The following is a 21,388-nucleotide window of genomic DNA, read 5'->3' as shown; positions in this document are numbered from 1 at the left end:
CCCGGGGACCGAAAAATAGCAGGCAGCGAAAAAGTAGGTGAAATCAACTCACCAGGCTGCGCAGGTGCTGTGTCCCCACCAGCCGGGGCGAAGAAATCATCCTGACGTCTCTCTTCCACATCGATCTCCCACTCGCCAGCCGCATCCAAACCCAGACCGGAGCCACACTAATGGCAGCTGTGGCCTGCCCTGGACACATCCCGGGCCACGGGTGACGACATGGGCCTCTCCGCCCAACGATCCTGGACAGCCATCTCCACGCCACTAGCGGGGCGCCGCCCACCCGGATACCGCTGTGTCACCACCGACCGCGGCACACGCCTGCGACCAGGCTCATCGACCTCCAGATGTCCGGCGGGCTGTTTGACTGGAGCATCGCCTAGACAGCCCGTCGCAGCTCCACGTGATGCAGGACAGGAGACGAGGGGTGGTCTCAGAGGCAAGGGATCCCTTCCCCCTGTCTCTACAGAGTCAGGCTGGCTGCTCGGATTCCTCACAGATGGAGCCCACCGACCTCTAGAAGTGGGGCGGGGAACCCGACCTGGAGGATCCGTAGAGGGGCTCCGTACCTGACGCCTGACTCTCGGCAGTGCCTCCGGGCTCAGTCTTTCAGGAGGCCGCGTCTGCCGGGATCGCCGCCTCACAGTGGATGATGTCACCGCCAGAGCCCCAGAGGAGCAGGGAGCCATGCTGCCCAACAGAACCAGCCTGTCCCGGCCGCTCACCGCTCCCGCCCGCTGCAGTTGCCGATTCCATCTCCACAGGGCTGGACAGCCCCAGCCCTTCTGCCAACCACACCATCCCCCGTTCTGCAACTGCAGCACGAAGCTGCACAAGTAACTTATCCATCATGTAAGCTGTCACCAACTTCCTACGTCCATTATCAGTGCCCCTTCTCCTACATAAGGAGATGGGTGCTATAATGTAGGTGACAGCAGTGGTTTTTATTTAGAAAAACGATCTATTTTTACCACGTTAGGAGTGATTTTAGCTTTATGCTAATTTGTTTCTTAATGCCCAAGTGGGCGTGTTTTTATTTTAGACCAAGTGGGCGTTGTACAGAGAAGTGTATGACGCTGACCAATCAGCGTCATACACTTCTCCCCATTCATTTAGTCAGCACATAGTGACACTGTATTGTTCGCTATGTGCTGTCTTATACTAACATATTAACGTTACTGAAGTGTTTAGACACTAGTGAATATACATTCCTTCCAGCTAGGATGGGATGTCTATTCACAATCCCGGCACTTCGTTAACATTTCTGTGGTACTTACAGCAGAGCAAGCGTAATCTCACGAGATCTCGCTGTAAATGACAGGTTACAGCGAGATTACGCTTTGCTCTGCTGTAAGTACCAAATAACCGTTAACGAAGTGCAGCTGTAAAGGATCTGCCAGGCACAACTTCTGTGTATACTCCCATAGTTAATCAGTCTGCACCTGAGTCTGTGTCTCTGAGACTGACTCCATCTTCCACCACTCAGGATGGCAGGCTTAGGAGTGGGAGAGCCTATCGCAGCCTGGCCAGACGGAGCTAGCTCCCGCCCTCTGTCTATTTATACCTGCCTTTCCTGTTCCTCCTTTGCTTGTGATTCTTCTCGTGTGGTTTCCTGGCCCAGCTACAGCTTCTGACTATTTGATCCTGCACCATACTGACCCTGGCTTACTGACTACTCTCCTGCTCTGCGTTTGGTACCTCGTGCACTCCTGGTTTTGACTCGGCTCGTTCACCATTCTTGTTGCTCACGGTGTTGCCGTGGGCAACTGCCCCTTTCCCTTTGCTTTGTGTTCCCTTGTCTGTTTGTCTTGTGCACTTACTGAGCGTAGGGACCGCTGCCAAGTTGTGCCCCGTTGCCTAGGGCGGGTCGTTGCAAGTAGGCAGGGACAGAGTGGCGGGTAGATTAGGGCTCACTTGTCCGTTTCCCTACCCCCGTGATTACAGCAGCTATTGTGGATAGACATCTCGTCCTTGCTGGAAGGAATGTCTATTCACTGTCTAAACACTTCAGTAACGTTAATTTGTCAGTATAAGACAGCACATAGTGAATAACGCAGTGTCACTATGCACTGACTAAATGAATGGAGAGAAGTGTATGACGCTGATTGGTCAGCATCATACACTCCTCTGTACAACGCCCACTTGGTCTAAAGTAAAAACACGCCCACTTGGGCATTAAGAAAGTCCTTAGCATAAAGCTAAAATCGCTAATAAAGTGGTGAAAATAGATCATTTTTCTAAATAAAAAGCACTGCTGTCACTTACATTACAGCTCCGATCTCCTTATGTAGGAGAAGGGGCACTTATAATATGGTGACAGAGCCTCTTCAAACAGGAAACTAGACCAGGCAGAAGCTGCAGCAATTCAGTCACAGTAATGCAGCCTGTGTAATAAATTTGGGGCATTTTGCTAGACATGGACTCTTTTCATTTGTCTTTCGCCACCTCTAGGCTAGCATACATTCCATTAGTATTTTGCTCAAAAAAATATGCCCCTTTTTACAACTCTGACGTTCTTTACATATATCATCTACTTCATAATAGCCAAATATCTGATCCTTTGTTGCACTAGTTGATATATTATATTTTTAGATGAAATTTCTGTTTTATTAAGCCCACAGCATGAAATGCAATCATTATATATATGACATGGGTAAACATAAATTTGCACACGTTGGTGTTAAACCTCCTGTAGGCTAATAACAGGTGAGGAAACAGGATGCCTCCTCATATTCTAGCCTTGGGTCTGGCTGACCTCCTCTTCTCCTATTTCCTGGCTGTTTAGACAGGCTTGGCTTAGGGAATACTCTCCCTTGTTTACTTGTCTCAAGACTGCAGCTGCTGAAAGTCCGAGAACAAAGACGAGCAATGAATATACCCTTGTCTTTTGTACCGCTTCATATAAAGTGCTTTTCCAAGGCTAAATGCGGTAACATTAAAATAAACAGCACGTTTTTATCTATTATGCACGACTGTAGCAACCCTAGAGACATCTCTGCTGAGCAGAGCCTGAGAGCCGGGAATAAATGAGGTGTTGAAACTAAACAAAGATCAAATCCACCTAGCACAAAAGGCTGATAAGTAGGAACCTTAATAGCTGACAGTACTCAAGGAATGTTTTCAATTTCAAAAGTTTTTATGGAACTGTTGTATTTTTAATAAAAAGTGAACAAAAATTGATTAATAACGACATATCGCACAGATTATGTTGCAATACGATCATTAGCAAGTCCTTATAGAACAGTCATTAATGCAGGGCTCATGATTCTTTAGCTTTCTATCGCATGTGATATGCTAGCCACGATACGAGTAGGTTGGGTGAGGGACTTCAATTGGATTTCTGCGATAATTGCAACAAATCCAATACTGTGATTGTGCCCTTATAAATTAAGGTCACATTCGATTTCAGACTTTGTTAGTGTTCACACGGCAGCCTCCGTTACGGCTGAAATTACAGAGCTGTTTTCAGGAGAAAACAGCTCTGCAATTTCAGACGTAATGGCAAGTGCAGGCGCTTTTCGCTGCGTCCATTACGGACGTAATTGTAGCTGTTTTTCCATGGTGTCAATGGAAAACATCTCCATTTACGTCTCAAGAAGTGACAGTGGGCGTCTTTTTTACGCGCCGTCTTTTGACAGCGGCACGTAAAAAAAATGACCGTCGGCACAGAACATCGTAAAACCCATTCAAATGAATGGGCAGATGTGTGCCGACGCTTTGGAGCCGTATTTTTGGACGTAATTCGAGGATAAAATGCCCGAATTACGTCCGTAAATAGGGTGTGTGAACCTAGCATTAGGCTGGGTTCACACAACCTATTTTCAGACGTAAACGAGGCGTATTATGCCTCTTTTTACGTCTGAAAATAGGGCTACAATACGTCGGCAAACATCTGCCCATTCATTTGAATGGGTTTGCCGACGTACTGTGCAGACGACCTGTCATTTACGCGTTGTCGTTTGACAGCTGCCAAATGACGACGCGTAAATTGACTGCCCCGGCAAAGAAGTGCAGGACACTACTTTGCTACGTAATTTGAGCCGTTCTTCATTGAAGTCAATCAAGAGCAGCTCAAGATTTACAAGCGTCACAGACGCCTCGCATAATACGAGGAGGAGCTTTTACGTCTGAAACAACGCAGATGTTTTCTGCTGAAAACAGTCTGTCTTTTCAGACGTAAAAGCCTCTCATCGTGTGCGCATACCCTTATTGTTAAAACGTCAGCTACATTAATGTGAGAGTTGTTGAAATGCTAGTACTACAACTACTACTACTATAACCAGGGCTGGACTGGGACTGAAATTCATCCCTGTCATTGAAAGCACACAGGCCCACTCGCTGTGTGGTGTATGTGAAATATGTTTGTGTTCTTGTAGTTTATGAGAAAATGTGGTGAATGCAGCATGAATATATATGTATATATAAATATATATATATATATATATATATATATATAGATATATATATAGATAGATATATATGTGTCTATATATATATGGGCATATATATATACGGTCTCATGGGCCCCCTAAGCCTGCTACATCGTAGGCTTAGGGGTTGTACAGTCCCTAAACATTGATGGCCTATCCTCAGGATAGGCCATCAATAGCTGATGTGTCTCTCGGGACCCGCAAATCAGCTGTTTTGAAGGGGCCGCAGCACTCGTACGAGAGCTGCTTCCCTTCATTTCACTACTCGCCCACACTGTGAATCGCCGACACGGATTCACAGTGTGACCGGAATGAAGTGACAGGAATGAAGGGGAGCAGCTCTCGTACGAGTGCTGGGGCCCCTTCAAAACAGCTGATTGGCGGGTCCCGGGAGTCGGACCCCGCCAGTCAGGGCTAACCTTACCTTCCTCTTCGGCCGCGGCGGGAGTTCTGTCTTCTCGATGCTGTGCGCGGCGCATAGCGCTGTGACGTCATGCGCTGCGCACAGCGCTTGACGTCAGGACCTCCGCTGCGATCCGGAACCAGGAAGGTTTGGGGCTTCGGGGCCCGGTCGCAATTGCGACTGCTGCGACCCCTATAGCTACGCCAGTGCTTGGGCGGGTCTTGTTGACCAGTAAGACCTAATGGAGGGCTTTTTGACAATACCCATATTTAGGGTGAGCCCCAAAAAACTTTTTAATTCCTGCAAATTGGTGGGCGTACAATCTCTGGCATGGGTGAATGAAGGTTTCTGCCTTATATACTGAGCAGCATATAAATTTGTTTCGTGGACAATCATATTTAGGAGGTCATCTGTAATAAATAAATGGAAGTAATCAATTTGGACAAAATTTGTATTGTCCACAGTTATGCCAGGAGTGGCAGTAAATCCGTGGATTCTAGTCCCAAAAGATTAAGCAGGTGCCTGTACAAGAGCCTGAACTGGAGGGACCAGGCTGTCCTGCTACTAGGCCCTGTGCTTTCATGTTCTGCAGTTGCAACTTCGTCAGGGACAACGTCCCCTGAAGATGAACCTGAAGTGACGCTATCATCGTCACTACCTAAAACAGGTTCCAATTCTGACGCCATCTCTGATGCGGTCTCAGACTCAGACCACAGCATGGTGTATGCCTCCTCAGCGCTAAATACCTTCCTCGCCATAACGTCACTAACACTAAATAAACAAATTTTTTTTTTATAAACACACAAACTAACTGGTATATATATATATATATATATATATATATATGTGGATATATATATAATTATACATTCCCTACCTGCCTATATTAATATAATAAAAGATAGAAAGGTAGATAGATAGAAAAAAAGATAGATGGATAGATTGTATAGAGAGTGTTTTACAGTGTAACACTTTTTTTTCACAGTATTCTTCTGGCAGCAATTCTCTCAAGTCTCTTCTTCTCCTCACACTGAAACAATGTGTGAGGAGAAGAAAAAAGGCAGGAGATTTGCTGCCAGAAATTCCAAAATAAAAACAAATATGATCGCTGTGATTTCACAGCGATCACATGTTCAGGGACCATCAGATTGGTCCCTGATACTCTGCCCAGTGCCCACAGCTGTTAGTAACAGCGTGGGCACAGGGCTGTGTGCACGTGATTGCGTGCACACTGTATTTTACATAGAAATGCATGTGACTGCTGTGATTGGTTATCACAGATATCACATGTTCAGGGACCAAAAGATTGGCCCCTGACACTCTGCCCAGTGCCCATGGCTGTTGGCAACAGCCAGGGCACAGTGCTGTGTGCACGCAATCGGGCGTGCACAGTCTCTGAAGTGCCGCCGTAATTAGTCTATATGGCGGACTTCAGAGACCCAGACCGCTGGCCGTAAAAACACAGCCAGCAGTCGGGAACCTGTTAAAGTGAATAGGACTGAGCTGTAATACCAGGCATAGCTTTTGCTATATGAATATATATATATATATATAAAGCGTAAATATAAAAAGCGTAAATCGTTGGAGCAGCACTGTGGAGCAAGCCTTGCGCCGGGTGCAGAGCCTTCCAAGGGAGTGACCTCTCCCCAAACTTCAGATACAAAGAACAGGCGTGGAAGCAGCTCTCCAAAAATATCAAAAGGGGTTTATTCCCACATCTTAGTGCAACGTTTCACCCCCAAAAAGCCCTCATTGTGATGTGGGGAATAAACCCCTTTTGATATTTTGGGAGTGCTGCTTCCACGTCTGTTCTTTGCGTATATATACATATATGTATATATATATATATATATATATATATATATACATATATATATATATATATATATATATATATATGTATATATATATATATATATATATATATATGCACATATATATCTATCTATATATATCTATATCTATATATATATATTTATATATACATATATATTCATGCTGCATTCACCACATTTTCTCATAAACTACAAGAACACAAACATATTTCACATTCACCACACAGCGAGTGGGCCTGTGTGCTTTCAATGACAGGGATGAATTTCAGTCCCAGTCCAGCCCTGGTTATAGTAGTAGTAGTTGTAGTACTAGCATTTCAACGCTTTTTATATTTACGCTTTATATATATATATATATTCATATAGCAAAAGCTATGCCTGGTATTACAGCTCAGTCCTATTCACTTTAACAGGTTCCCGACTGCTGGCTGTGTTTTTACGGCCAGCGGTCTGGGTCTCTGAAGTCCGCCATATAGACTAATTACGGCGGCACTTCAGAGACTGTGCACGCGCGATTGCGTGCACACAGCACTGTGCCCTGGCTGTTGCCAACAGCCATGGGCACTGGGCAGAGTGTCAGGGGCCAATCTTTTAGTCCCTGAACATGTGATATCTGTGATAACCAATCACAGCAGTCACATGCATTTCTATGTAAAATACAGTGTGCACGCAATCACGTGCACACAGCCCTGTGCCCACGCTGTTACTAACAGCTGTGGGCACTGGGCAGAGTATCAGGGACCAATCTGATGGTCCCTGAACATGTGATCGCTGTGAACACCTATCAGCGATCACATTTGTTTTATTTTGACATTTCTGGCAGCAAATCTCCTGCCTCTTTTCTTCTCCTGACACATTGTTTCAGTGTGAGAAGAAGAGACTTGAGAGAATTGCTGCCAGAAGAATACTGTGAAAAAAAAGTGTTACACTATAAAACATTCTCTACACAATCTATCCATCTATCTTTTTTTTTTCTATCTACCTTTCTATCTTTTATTATATTAATATAGGCAGGTAGGGAATGTATAATTCTATATATATCCACATATATATATATATATATATATATATATATATATATATATATATATATATATATACCAGATAGTTTGTGTGTTTATAAAAAAAAAAATTGTTTATTTTGTGTTAGTGACGTTATGGCGAGGAAGGTATTTAGCGCTGAGGAGGCATACACCATGCTGTGGTCTGAGTCTGAGACCGCATCAGAGATGGCGTCAGAATTGGAACCTGTTTTAGGTAGTGACGATGATAGCGTCACTTCAGGTTCATCTTCAGGGGACGTTGTCCCTGACGAAGTTGCAACTGCAGAACATGAAAGCACAGGGCCTAGTAGCAGGACAGCCTGGTCCCTCCAGTTCAGGCTCTTGTACAGGCACCTGCTTAATCTTTTGGGACTAGAATCCACGGATTTACTGCCACTCCTGGCATAACTGTGGACAATACAAATTTTGTCCAAATTGATTACTTCCATTTATTTATTACAGATGACCTCCTAAATATGATTGTCCACGAAACAAATTTATATGCTGCTCAGTATATAAGGCAGAAACCTTCATTCACCCATGCCAGAGATTGTACGCCCACCAATTTGCAGGAATTAAAAAGTTTTTTGGGGCTCACCCTAAATATGGGTATTGTCAAAAAGCCCTCCATTAGGTCTTACTGGTCAACAAGACCCGCCCAAGCACTGGCGTAGCTATAGGGGTCGCAGCAGTCGCAATTGCGACCGGGCCCCGAAGCCCCGAACCTTCCTGGTTCCGGATCGCAGCGGAGGTCCTGACGTCAAGCGCTGTGCGCAGCGCATGACGTCACAGCGCTATGCGCCGCGCACAGCATCGAGAAGACAGAACTCCCGCCGCGGCCGAAGAGGAAGGTAAGGTTAGCCCTGACTGGCGGGGTCCGACTCCCGGGACCCGCCAATCAGCTGTTTTGAAGGGGCCGCAGCACTCGTACGAGAGCTGCTCCCCTTCATTCCTGTCACTTCATTCCGGTCACACTGTGAATCCGTGTCGGCGATTCACAGTGTGGGCGAGTAGTGAAATGAAGGGAGGCAGCTCTCGTACGAGTGCTGCGGCCCCTTCAAAACAGCTGATTTGCGGGTCCCGAGAGACACATCAGCTATTGATGGCCTATCCTGAGGATAGGCCATCAATGTTTAGGGACTGTACAACCCCTAAGCCTACGATGTAGCAGGCTTAGGGGGCCCATGAGACAGGATCACAGATTGTGTGATCCTGTCTGCTAGGCCCTGTATCTAAGCCAATCACATGGTAGGCTTAGATACATGGCCCATGCGTGATACTTTCTGCTGGGCCCTGTATCTAAGCCAATCACATGGTAGGCTTAGATACATGGCCCATGCGTGATCCTGTCTGCTGGGCCCTGTATCTAAGCCAATCACATGGTAGGCTTAGATACATGGCCCATGTGTGATCCTGTCTGATGGGCCCTGTATATAAGCCTACCACACTGTAGGTTTAGATACAGGGCCCCAGCACACAGTAATCTTATACTGTATAAGATTACTGTCTGCTGGACCCTGTATCTAAGCCTACGTTGTGGTAGGCTTAGATACAGGGTCCCACAGACCGTATCACACATGGGCCCTGTATCTAAGCCTAACACACGTGTTACTAATCATTTTTTGTGTGTTTTCTTACAGGTTCGGTCGTTGGACTACGGCGGATTCCAGGACTACTTCGATGACAGCTTTTTTTTTATTATCAATAAAATGGTTAATGAGGGCTGTGTGGGGGTTTCTTTTATTTCAATAAAATATTTTTTCTATGTCTTTGTGTTTTTTTTTCAACTATATAACTACCGCCTTAGTAATGGCCGCCGGCTGATTGACAGTATCCATTGCTAAGGCGGGGCTTAGTGTTAGCCGATGCAGAGGCTAACACTAACCCCCTTTATTACCCCGGTACCCACCACCACCAGGGGTGCTGGGAAGAGCCGGGTACGATCCAGTACCTGACCATCTGTAGTGATGGTCGGCCACTGGGGTGGCCGCAGGCTGGTATTATCAGGAGGGGAAAGGCCAAAAACAGTGGCCCTTCCCACCCTGGTGATGCTAGGCTGCTGCTGCTTTATTGTATCTGGCCGGTTATGAAAAATGGGGGGGACCCCACGTCATTTAAAAAAAAATATATATATAATAATTGGAAAGAACGATGTGGGGTCCCCCCCAATTTTCCTAACCAGCCAGATACAACACAGCAGCAGCAGGCAGCATTACCAGGGTGGGAAGGGCCACTGTTTTTGGCCTTCCCCAGCCTAGTACTACCAGCCTGCGGCCGCCCTGGTGCCTGCCCGTCACTAGAGATGGTCGGGTATTGGTTAGTACCCGGCTCTTCCCAGTACCCCTGGTGGCGGTGGGTACCGGGGTAATAATGTGGGTTAGTGTTGGCCTCTGCACCGGCTAACATTAAGCCCCGCCTTAGTAATGGAGGTTGTCAATCAGCCAGCGGCCATTACTAAGGCGGTGATAATAAAGTTTAAAAAGATACAAGCACATAGAAAAAATACTTTATTGAAATAAAAAAAACACAACCCTCATTAACCATTTTATTGAGAATAAAAAAAACGCCGTCATTGAAGTCCTCATATCCGAAGTCCAACAACCAAACCTGTAAAAAAACACAAACACACAAAAATAATCAGTAACACATAAAGAAGCAAAATTATTATTCTTACCTATCCTGGGTCCAGCGCTGGAGCCGCAATGTCAGCGAGTTGAGTCCTGTATCTAATCCAATCATGTGTGATACTGTCTGCTGGGCCCTGTATCTAATCGTATCTTGTGTGATACTGTCTGCTGGGCCCTATATCTAATCCGATCATGTGTGATACGGTCTGCTGAGCCACTGTATCTAATCCTATCATGTGTGATACTGCCTTCTGAGCCACTGTATCTAATCCTATCATGTGTGGTACTGTCTGCTGAGCCACTGTATCTAATCCTATCATATGTGGTACTGTCTGCTGAGCCACTGTATCTAATCCTATCATGTGTGATACTGTCTGCTGGGCCACTGTATCTAATCCTATCATGTGTGATACTGCCTTCTGAGCCACTGTATCTAATCCCATCATGTGTGATACTGTCTGCTGAGCCACTGTATCTAATCCTATCCATAGTTTATAGGGTCGTAGTGCTATAGATATGCTATGCTGTCTCATATACACACTTTTTTTTGGGCGGACACATATGTATTGGGGCTATTTCCCTGACATTTTAAGCCCTGGGGGTATGTTCACATGGCAGCGTCTGTTACGGCTGAAATTACGGTGCTGTTTTCAGGAGAAAACAGCACCGTAATTTCAGCCGTAATGGCATGTGCAGGCGTCTTTCGCTGCGTAAATTACGGACGTAATTGGAGCTGTTTTTCTATGGAGTCCATGGAAAATGGCTCCATTTACGTCTGAAGAAGTGACAGGTACTTCTTTGACGCGGGCGTCTTTTTTACGCGCCACCTTTTGACAGCGAAAAAAAATGACCGTCGGCACAGAACATCGTAAGACCCATTCAAATGAATGGGCAGATGTTTGCCAACGATTTTGAGCCGCATTTTCGGACGTAATTCAATGCTAAAACGCCCGAATTACGTTCGTAAATAGGGTGTGTGAACCCAGCCTTAGTGATGCCCCGGCTGCTAGTGCTGCATTGTTGTGTCACTTAGGAGACCCAGCGATGCAGCTGAAAGCTGCGGACCGTCGGCCATGAGAAGTTTGCGGGGGGGGCCCAGTAAGAATTTTTGCATTGGGGCCCATGAGCCTTTAGCTACGCCCCTGCGCCCAAGCCACCCCAGTGTATTCTGCAGTAATGTCCAGGTCTCGTTATGAGACAATAATGAGGTTCCTCCACTTCAATGACAACGCACAGGCCCCCCCAAGTACCGATGCAAACTGTGATCGGTTGTTGAAAATAAGACCGCTAATAAATTCCCTCAATAATTTATTTCTGCAACTCTACACCCCTGAGCAGAATGTAAGCGTGGACGAATCCCTCCTCAACTTCCATGGAAAACTTAGCTTTCGCCAATATCTACCTTCCAAAAGGGCAAGATATGGCGTTAAGCTCTACAAATTGTGTGAAAGCGGGTCAGGATATACCACCGCCTTCAGGATTTATGAGGGGCGGGACCGCACAATAAATGTTCCTGGATGCCACCCTGATCTTTCCACCAGCAGTAAGATCGTGTGGGATATAATGCAGCCTGCTTCACGAGGGGTACCACCTGTACTGCGATAATTTTTATTCCAGTGTGCCCCTGTTTAGGCATTTGCATGCTGCAAGGACTGGGGCATGTGGTACCATGTGCAAAAAGCAAAATGGTTTTCCACAGCAATTAGTGGGGAAGCGCATGGTAAAGGGGGACTCCTGTGCTTATATCTGAGGAATTGCTGGCGGTCAAGTTCAGGGATCGCAAAGATGTGTATGTGCTAAGCACGATTCATACCGCAGGAACAGTGGCAGTGAGGGAAAGGGGAGCAACATCGGACAAGCACAAACCAGTAAGCGTTTCCGAATATAAGTACATGGGGGGGTGGATTTAAGCGACCAGGTTTTACAGCCTTATTTGGTAAAACGCAAAACAAAACCCTGGTACAAAAAAGTGTCCATTTATCTTGTACAGGTGTCAAGCAGAGACACATATCTGGATTTCCAGGAGAAAATTATTGAAGGCCTCATTTTTGATGTTCAGGACACCAGAGAATGCCCCCAGTCTGAGGATGTCACGCGACTGACTGAAAGACATTTCATCACTCGCATTCCCCCAACACCAACTAGAAGCAACCCCCAGAAAAAGTGCCGCGTCTGCAGAAAAGACGGGCACCGCAAAGATATCCGATATTTCTGTCCCTCATGTCCTTCGCAACCAGGCCTGTGCATTGACCCATGTTTTAAAAAATACCACACTGTTCTGAATTATTAGGTTTTAGTTAATTAGGTGAAAATATATTTGCCCTACATTACATTTTTATTTTTCCGCTGATTTTACTCCAAGGGCGAGGGAGGGAATGGGTGGGGGGTGGATGTCATGTTTGCATATTTTCTAAAGTTCATCTGCTAGAGAGCTCCATTTGCATAAACATGCAATTTCTTATTTTAGGAAGCCCAAAAAAAATTAATTCCCATTATACCCCTAGATGAATATTTTGGGATTTCTGCTTCAAGAGCAGATATTTTGGAAGTGTTATAGAAACTCTGTTGAGTTTTGTAAAACCAGCTTTGAAAAAAGGCGATTTGTGAAATAAGCTTCTTCTATCGTCCGCCCTCCTACATCTCTATGTGATAATAAGGTCCACATATTTGGTATCCCCATGCACAGGAGAAGTGGCAGAATGTGAAAGGAGATTAATTTTGTCCGTGGTCCATACTGTGTGTGAAAAATGCTGGTATAAACTGACGCATTTGCTAAAAAATTGCTAATTTTATTTTGTTCTATCTTATTCAAGAAACTTTCAGAAGAAAACTGGACTGTCTAAAAATACGATAAACCCCTTGAAGAAAACTTTGTAGGGTCTACTTGTGTGAATGAAGTAATTTATGGGGTGATTCTAATCTTATTCAAGGAACTTTCAGAAGAAAACTGGACTTTCTAAAAATATGATATGCAATGTTAACCCCTTCCCGCTCCTTGACGTACTATTACGTCATGGCAGCTGTATCGTTCGCGCTCCATGCCGTAATAGTACGTCTCGGGAGTAACGGCCGTTTCGGCCGTCCTCCCGACACATACAGGAGCTGTGACGCTGCTGTCTTGTTCAGCAGCTGTCACAGCTCCTACAGCAGGGACCGATCGCTGTGTCCCCGCTGATTAACCCCTTAAAAGCCGCGTTCTATAGAGATCGCGGCTTTTTAGGGGTTAAGCTGCCATCGCCGGCCTGCTACGCGATAGTGGCCGGCGATGGTGACTATGGCAACCGGACACCAAACAATGGCGTCCGGCTATGCCATAGACGGAAGCCTAGTGGGTCCTGACAACGTCAGGACCCACTATGCTTGCTGTCAGTGAGTAGCTGACAGTTCTAATACACTGCACTACGCATGTAGTGCAGTGTATTAGAATAGCGATCAGGGCCTCCTGCCCTCATGTCCCCTAGTGGGAAAAAGTAATAAAGTTAAAAAAAAGTTAAAAAAAGATGTGTAAAAATAAGAAAATAAAAGATTTAAAAGTAATAAAAGTAAAAATCCCCCTTTTTCCCTTATCAGTCCTTTATTATTAATAAAAATATATAAACAAACAAATAAACTATACATAATTGGTATCGCCGCGTCCGTAACGGCCTGAACTACAAAATTATTTCATTATTTATCCCGCACGGTGAACGCCGTAAAATAAAATAATAATAAACCGAACCACAATCACAATTCTTTGGTCAGTTCACCTCCCAAAAAATGGAATAAAAAGAGATCAAAAAGTTGCATGTACCTAAAAATGGTACTGATCGAAACTACAGTTCGTTACGCAAAAAATAAGTCCTCGCACGGCTTTATTGATTGAAAAATAAAAACGTTCTGGCTCTTAGAATAAGGTAACACAAAAAGTGAATGATTGTTTACAAAACGTATTTTATTGTGCAAACGCCATAAGACATAAAAAAAAACTATAAACATCTGGTATCGCCGTAATCGTATCGCCCCGCAGAATAAAGTGAATATGTCATTTATGGCGCATGGTGAACGCTGTAAAAAAAAACGAAAAAAAAAAACAAATCGTACAATTGCTGTTTTTTAGTCACCACGCCACCTAAAAATAGAATAAAAACTGATCAAAAAGCCGCATGCACCCCAAGAAAACTACAATGGATTCCTCAAGGGGTCTAGTTTCCAAATTGGGGTCACTTTTGGGGGGTTCCCAATGTTTTGGCACCACAAGACCTCTTCAAACCGGACATGGTGCCTAATAAAAAGGAGGGCTCAAAATCCACTAGGTGCTCCTTTGCTTCGGAGGCCGGTGCTTCAGTCCATTACCGCACTAGGGCCACGTGTGGGATATTTCTCTAAACTGCAGAATCTGGGCAATACGTATTGAGTTGCGTTTCACTGATAAATCCTTTTGTGTTATAAAAAAAATGGTATAAAGAGGATTTTCTGACAAAAAAAAAATGTAAATTTCACCTCTACTTTGCTCTAAATTTTTGTGAAACACCTAAAGGGTTCATAAACTTTCTAAATGCTGTTGTGAATACTTTGAGGGGTTTAGTTTCTAAAATGGGGTATTTGATAGGGGTTTCTAATATATGGGCCCCTCAAAGCAACTTCAGAACTGAACTGGAACCTAAAAAAATAAATAAATGAGGCAATACTTCGCTTCTTACATTATACTGATAATAAGCCGTGCCCACCCCGAGATGACCCCTGTTTTGACCGTTTGTATAAACGGAGACCCCTATTAGACCGTTCCAGTGCCCGGTTTTCCCAAGCATACACCCCAGAGAAGTGTATTTCTATTGATGAGTCCCTGGTACATTTTAAAGGGAGGGTTCAATTCCGCGAGTACCTGCCGGGTAAGAGGGCAAGGTATGGCGTGAAGATGTATAAGCTGCGAGAGTGCATCAGGGTATACCTACAGGTTTAGGATATATGAAGGAAAGGCCACCCCCAAACCAGACTGCATCCTGGACTACAATAGGTACATGGGAGGTGTGGACTTGTAAGATCAAGCCCTGAAGCCCTACAGCGCCATGCGGTGTGGTATAAGAAGCTGGCCGGGCACATCATACAGATGGCATTGTACAATGCGTACATGCTACGTTGATGTGCAGGCCAGACGGGAACTTTCCTGGAATTTCAAGAGGTGATTATCAAGAACCTAATCTTTAGGGACCAAGAAGGGGGGGCACCCAGTACTTCTGGAAGCGAGCCCACACGCATCGTACCAGGGCAACACTTTCCAGGAGAAGTTCCCCAAACTGGCAAGAAGGGAAAAAGTCAAAAGAGGTGCAAAGTCTGCTATAAGAGGGCGATAATGGATGACACAATATATCAATGTGACACGTGTCCCGAATAACAAGAGCTCTGTATGAAAGTGTTTTAAAATTTATCATACATCCCTTGGTTTATAATTTACCCCAATTTTACTTACCCTGATGCACTCCGCACAGCTTATCCCCCCTCGTCTTTCCCCTCTGAGCCCTGCTGTGTGCCCAGGCAGCTGATAACAGCCACATGTAGGGTATTGCCATACCCGGGAGAACCCACATTACAGTTTATGGGGTGTAGGTCTCCGGTCAAAATGCTCACTACACCTCTAGATGAATGCCTTAAGGGTGTAGTTTTTAAAACGGGGTCACTTCTTGCGGGTTTCAACTGTACTGGTACCTCAGGGGCTTCTGCATACATGACTTCGCACTAGAAAATCCCCAGTAGGCCAAATGGTGGTCCTTTTCTTCTGAGCCCTCCCATGGGCCCAAACGGCAGTTTATCACAACAAATGGGGTATTGCGGCACTCAGAACAAATTGCGCAACAGAATGGGGTATTTTGTTTCTTGTGAAAATAAGAAATTTTCAGCCAAAACGACATATTATTTGAAAAAAATTATTTTGTTTTCATTCCCAGCCCAATTCAAATAAGTTCTGTGAAAAAACTATGGGGTCAAAATGGTCACAACACCCATAAATGAATTCCTTGAGGGGTGTAGTTTCCAAAATGGTGTCATTTGTGGTGGGTTTCTATTGCTTTGATAGCTCTGGGGCTCTGCAAATGTGACATGGCACCCGAAAACCAATCCAGCAAAATCTGTACTCCAAAGAACACACAGCGCTCCTTTCCTTCTGAGCCCTCCCATGGGCCCAAACGGCAGTTTATCACCACAAATGGGGTATTGCTGCACTCGGGACAAATTGGGCAACAAAATGGAGTATTTTATTTCTTGTGAAAATAAGAATTTTTGAGCTAAAATGACATATTATTGGAAAAAATATATATTTTTTTAATTCCCAGCCCAATTCAAATAAGTTCTGTGAAGAAACTATGGAGTCTAAATGGTCACATTACCCATAAATGAATTCCTTGAGGGGTGTAGTTTCCAAAATGGGGTCACTTCTGGTGGGTTTCCATTGCTTTGATACCTCTGGGGCTCTGCAAATGCGACATGGCACCCGAAAACCAAACCAGCAAAATCTGTACTCCAAAGAACACACAGCGCTCCTTCCCTTCTGAGGCCTCCCATGGGCCCAAACGGCAGTTTATTGCCACAAATGGGGTATTGATGCACTCTGGAGAAATTGGGCAACAAAATTGAGTATTTTGTTCCCTGTGAAAATAAGCAATTTTGGTAAAAAAATTACATCTTATTGGAAAAAATGTCATTTTTTTTATGTCACAGCCCAATTGAAATAGGTGCTGTGAAAAAACTGTGTGGTCAAAATGATAACAACAACCATAAATGAATTCCTTGAGGGGTGTAGTTTCCAAAATGGGGTCACTTCTGGCGGGTTTCCATTGCTTTGATACCTCTGAGGCTCTGCAAATGCGACATGGCACCCGAAAACCAATCCAACAAAATCTGGACTCCAACAAACATATAGCGCTCCTTTCCTTCTGAGCCCTCCCATGGGCCCAAACGGCAGTTTATCACCACAAATGGGGTATTGCCACACTAAGGACAAATTGGGCAACAAAATGGGGTATTTTGTTCCCTGTGAAAATAAGAAATTTTGATGGAAAAAATGACATTTTTTTCATTTCAGAGCCCAATTCAAATACGTGCTGTGAAAAAACTGTGCGGTCAAAATGGTAACAACAACCCTAAATGAATTCCTTGAGGGGTGTAGTTTCCAAAATGGGGTCACTATTGGGGGATTCCTACTGTTTTGACACCTCAACACCTCTTCAAACCTGGCATGCTGCCTAAAATATATTCTAATAAAAAAGAGGACTCAAAATGCACTAGGTGCTTCTTTGCTTCTAGGGCTTGTGTTTTAGTCCACGAGCGCAGTAGGGCCACATGTGGGACATTTCTAAAAACTGCAGAATCTGGACAATACATATTTAGTTGTGTTTCTCTGGTAAAACCTTCTGTGTTACAGAAAAAAAAATGAATAAAATTGAAATTCAGCAAGAAAAATGAAATTTGCAAATTTCACCTCCACTTTGCTTTAATTCCTGTGAAATGCCTGAAGGGTTAAAAAACTTTCTAACTGCTGTTTTGAATACTTTGAGGGGTCTAGTTTTTAAAATGGGGTGTTTTATCAGGGTTTCTAATACATAGGCCCCACAAAGCCACTTCAGAACTCAAGAGGTACCTTAAAAAAAAGGCTTTTGAAATTTTCTTAAAAATATGAGAAATTGCTGTTTATGTTCTAAGCCTTGTAGCGTCCAAGAAAAATAAAAGAATGTTCAAAAAACGATGCCAATCTAAAGTAGACATATGGTAAATGTGAACTAGTAACTATTTTGGGTGGTATAACCGTCTGTTTTACAAGCAGATGCATTTAAATTCTGAAAAATGCAATTTTTTCAAAATTTTCTCTACATTTTGCAATTTTTCACCAATAAACACTGAATATATCGACCAAATTTTACCACGAACATGAAGCCCAATGTGTCACGAGAAAACAATCTCAGAATCGCTTGGGTAGGTTTAAGCATTCCGACGTTATTACCACATAAAGTGAAATATGTCAGATTTGAAAAATGGGCTCTGAGCCTTAAGGCCAAAACTAGGCTGCGTCCTTAAGGGGTTAAATACCTTTGTGTCAAAAAAGACAAAAGTATAGAAGGTATGATACCTTTATTGGCTAACCATAAAAGTTCTATATGCAAAGCTTGCATATAGAACTTTTATGGTTAGCCAATAAAGGTATCATACCTTCTATACTTTTGTCTTTTTTGACACAAAGGTATTTAACATTGCATATTGTTTTTGGCTAACACGGTACTACACTATTTTTTACTGTACTTCGTCAAAATATGATAAAGCCATTGAAGAAAACCTTGTGGGGTCTATTTGTGTGAATAAAGTCATTTATGGGATGTTTCTAATGTTTCAACAGCATTACGCCCCCAGGGGTGAACCTAGCCCGTCTGCCGCCTGAGGCGAACTATAAAAAGGCACCCCCACCCACCAAATCTATCGGAGTTTTCTCATTCCTTGCTTTACACATCAAAAACGCAATATATAAATTTTTTAAATAGGAAAACATTTGATGTTAATTTGTTAGGCCCTGTTTACACGGAGTATTTTGACGAGTTTTTGGGCGCGGAAACCGCTCTGCAAAACTCGTCAAAAACCGGCCGAAAATACCTCCCGAGGAAGAAGGGACATGCCCTATCTTCGCGCGTTTACGCCTCTGACCTACTATTGACATCAATGGGAGGCAGAGAAAGGGTATTTCACTGAGTTTTTTGCCCGTAGCACTCAATGGCCGCAAGCGAAAAACGCAGTGAAAATTGCGGCAAACGACGTGCAGGAAGGACAAAATCTGCCTCAAAATCCCAAACAGAATTTTGAGGCAGAATTTTCCTCCTTCAAAAAACTCAGTGTGAACATAGCCTTAAAGTGCTGTTTGAAGTATGGAAAATATTGAAAGAATTATTCTTACTGCCAATCAGCGCAGTGCAAATAGTACAGTCTGCACTGCACTGCCCCATATCTTTCCTCGGCAGCCAGTCTCATTTACGGCGTCACTCTCTACAATTACATTCAGGCCAGTCCAGGACGGATCGCGCTTAGCGCTGTTTTGAGGCGGCACGTCCTGGGCTGGTTTCTTTGCTCTACCTGCTATATTGTTGTGGCCTGCCTGTGCTGGCTTGATTCAAGTGGTGGATTAATATGATCTTAGGCCCTGGGTTGTGCACAAGTTATGGGCCCACATCCCACACGTAAGTATCACCTACATGTCAAAGTACATCACATGCCACTCTGCAGACTGTCTCTTAGCCTGATCATCTGCTGCCACACTCACACTTCCCCACAGCCCCCACCACAGTAATCAACATAGATTGTAAGACCAACATTACAAATAATACCCCCAAACTGTTACTGAATAATACCCCATACTGTTACTGAATAATACCCCCATACTGTTACTGAATAATACCCCATAGTGTTACTGAATAATACCCCCATACTGTTACTGAATAATACCCCATAGTGTTACTGAATAATACCCCCATACTGTTACTGAATAATACCCCCCTACTGTTACTGAATAATACCCCCATACTGTTACTGAATAATACCCCATAGTGTTACTGAATAATACCCCATACTGTTACTGAATAATACCCCATACTGTTATTGAATAATACTCCCATACTGTTACTGAATAATACCCCCATACTGTTACTGAATAATACCCCCATACTGTTACTGAATAATACCCCCATACTGTTACTGAATAATACCCCCATAGTGTTATTGAATAATACCCCCCTACTGTTACTGAATAATACCTCCATACCGTTACTGAATAATACCGCCATACAGTTACTGAATAATACCCCCATACTGTTACTGAATAATACATATTACTACAACATAGTGTCAGAAAAAACCACCATACTCTTAGTGAATAAATCACACTATATATAGACCAATATTACCACCATATAGTGACCTTATAGAGGTAGATGCCAGTTATACACAAGATATCTGCAGACCATATAAGTGATTACAGTATAGTTATATCGAGTGACTATTGTGGCAAATGTAAGTTTTTTTACATTTTTATACTGCTTTTTTTTTGGTAGGTTCCGCTGGAGCGTTTGGACTACGTCATAGATTCATTGGACTACTCCGATGATCTACTTTTTTAAAAAAAATAAAATGGTGAAAGAGCATTGCATGGGGGAGTTTAGATTTCAATAAAAGTTTTTCTTATGTCTGTTTTTTTAATACTTTATTATGGCCTTAGTAATGGCTGCTGTATGATTGAGAGTGTCCATTACTAATAAGGGGCTTAGTGTTAGCCAGTAAAAAGGCTATCACTAACCCCTATTATTACCCCGGTTCTCACTGCCGCGAGGGGAGTACGATCCAGTACCCGACCATCTGAAGCGACGGTAAGGCAACAGGGCGGCCACAGGCTGGTTTTACCAGGCTGGGAAGGGATAAAAAACGTGGCCCTTCCCACCCTGGGGATGCTAGGCTGCAGTTGCTTTATTGTATCTGGCTGGTTGTGAAAAATAGCGGGAACCCCACATCTTTAAAAAAAAAAAAATAATAGAAAAAAAATTACATGAGATCCCCTCCATTTTTCATAACCAGCCAGATACAATAAAGCAGCAGCAGCCTAGCATTACCAGGGTGGGAAGGGCCATGGTTTTTGGCCATTCCCAGCCTGATATTACCAGCCTGCGGCCACCCCAGTACCCGCCCTTCTCTTCAGACGGTCAGGTGCTGGATCGTACCCAGCTCTTCCCGGTACTACTGGTGGTGGTGGGTAACGGGGTAATAATAGGGGTTAGTGATAGCCTTATTACTGGCTAACACTAAGCCCCTTCTTAGTAATGGACGCTCTAAATCAGACAGCTGCCATTACTAAGGCGGTAATGAAGTATTAGAAAACAGAGACAAATAAATTTATTTTATTGAAATGACAACTCTTCCACACAATCCACTTTAACCATTTTATTAAAAAAATAGAACTAAAGCTTAAATCAGTGAAGTAGTCCAACGAATCTACGACGTAGTCCAAATGGTCCAGCGGAACCTGCAAAACAAAAATTAGCAGTATGAGAAA

Source organism: Rhinoderma darwinii, chromosome 2 (assembly GCF_050947455.1).
Source record: "Rhinoderma darwinii isolate aRhiDar2 chromosome 2, aRhiDar2.hap1, whole genome shotgun sequence".
Classification (NCBI taxonomy): domain Eukaryota; kingdom Metazoa; phylum Chordata; class Amphibia; order Anura; family Rhinodermatidae; genus Rhinoderma; species Rhinoderma darwinii.
The sequence above is the reverse complement of the archived record's forward strand: the minus strand, read 5'-3'. Positions refer to the sequence as shown.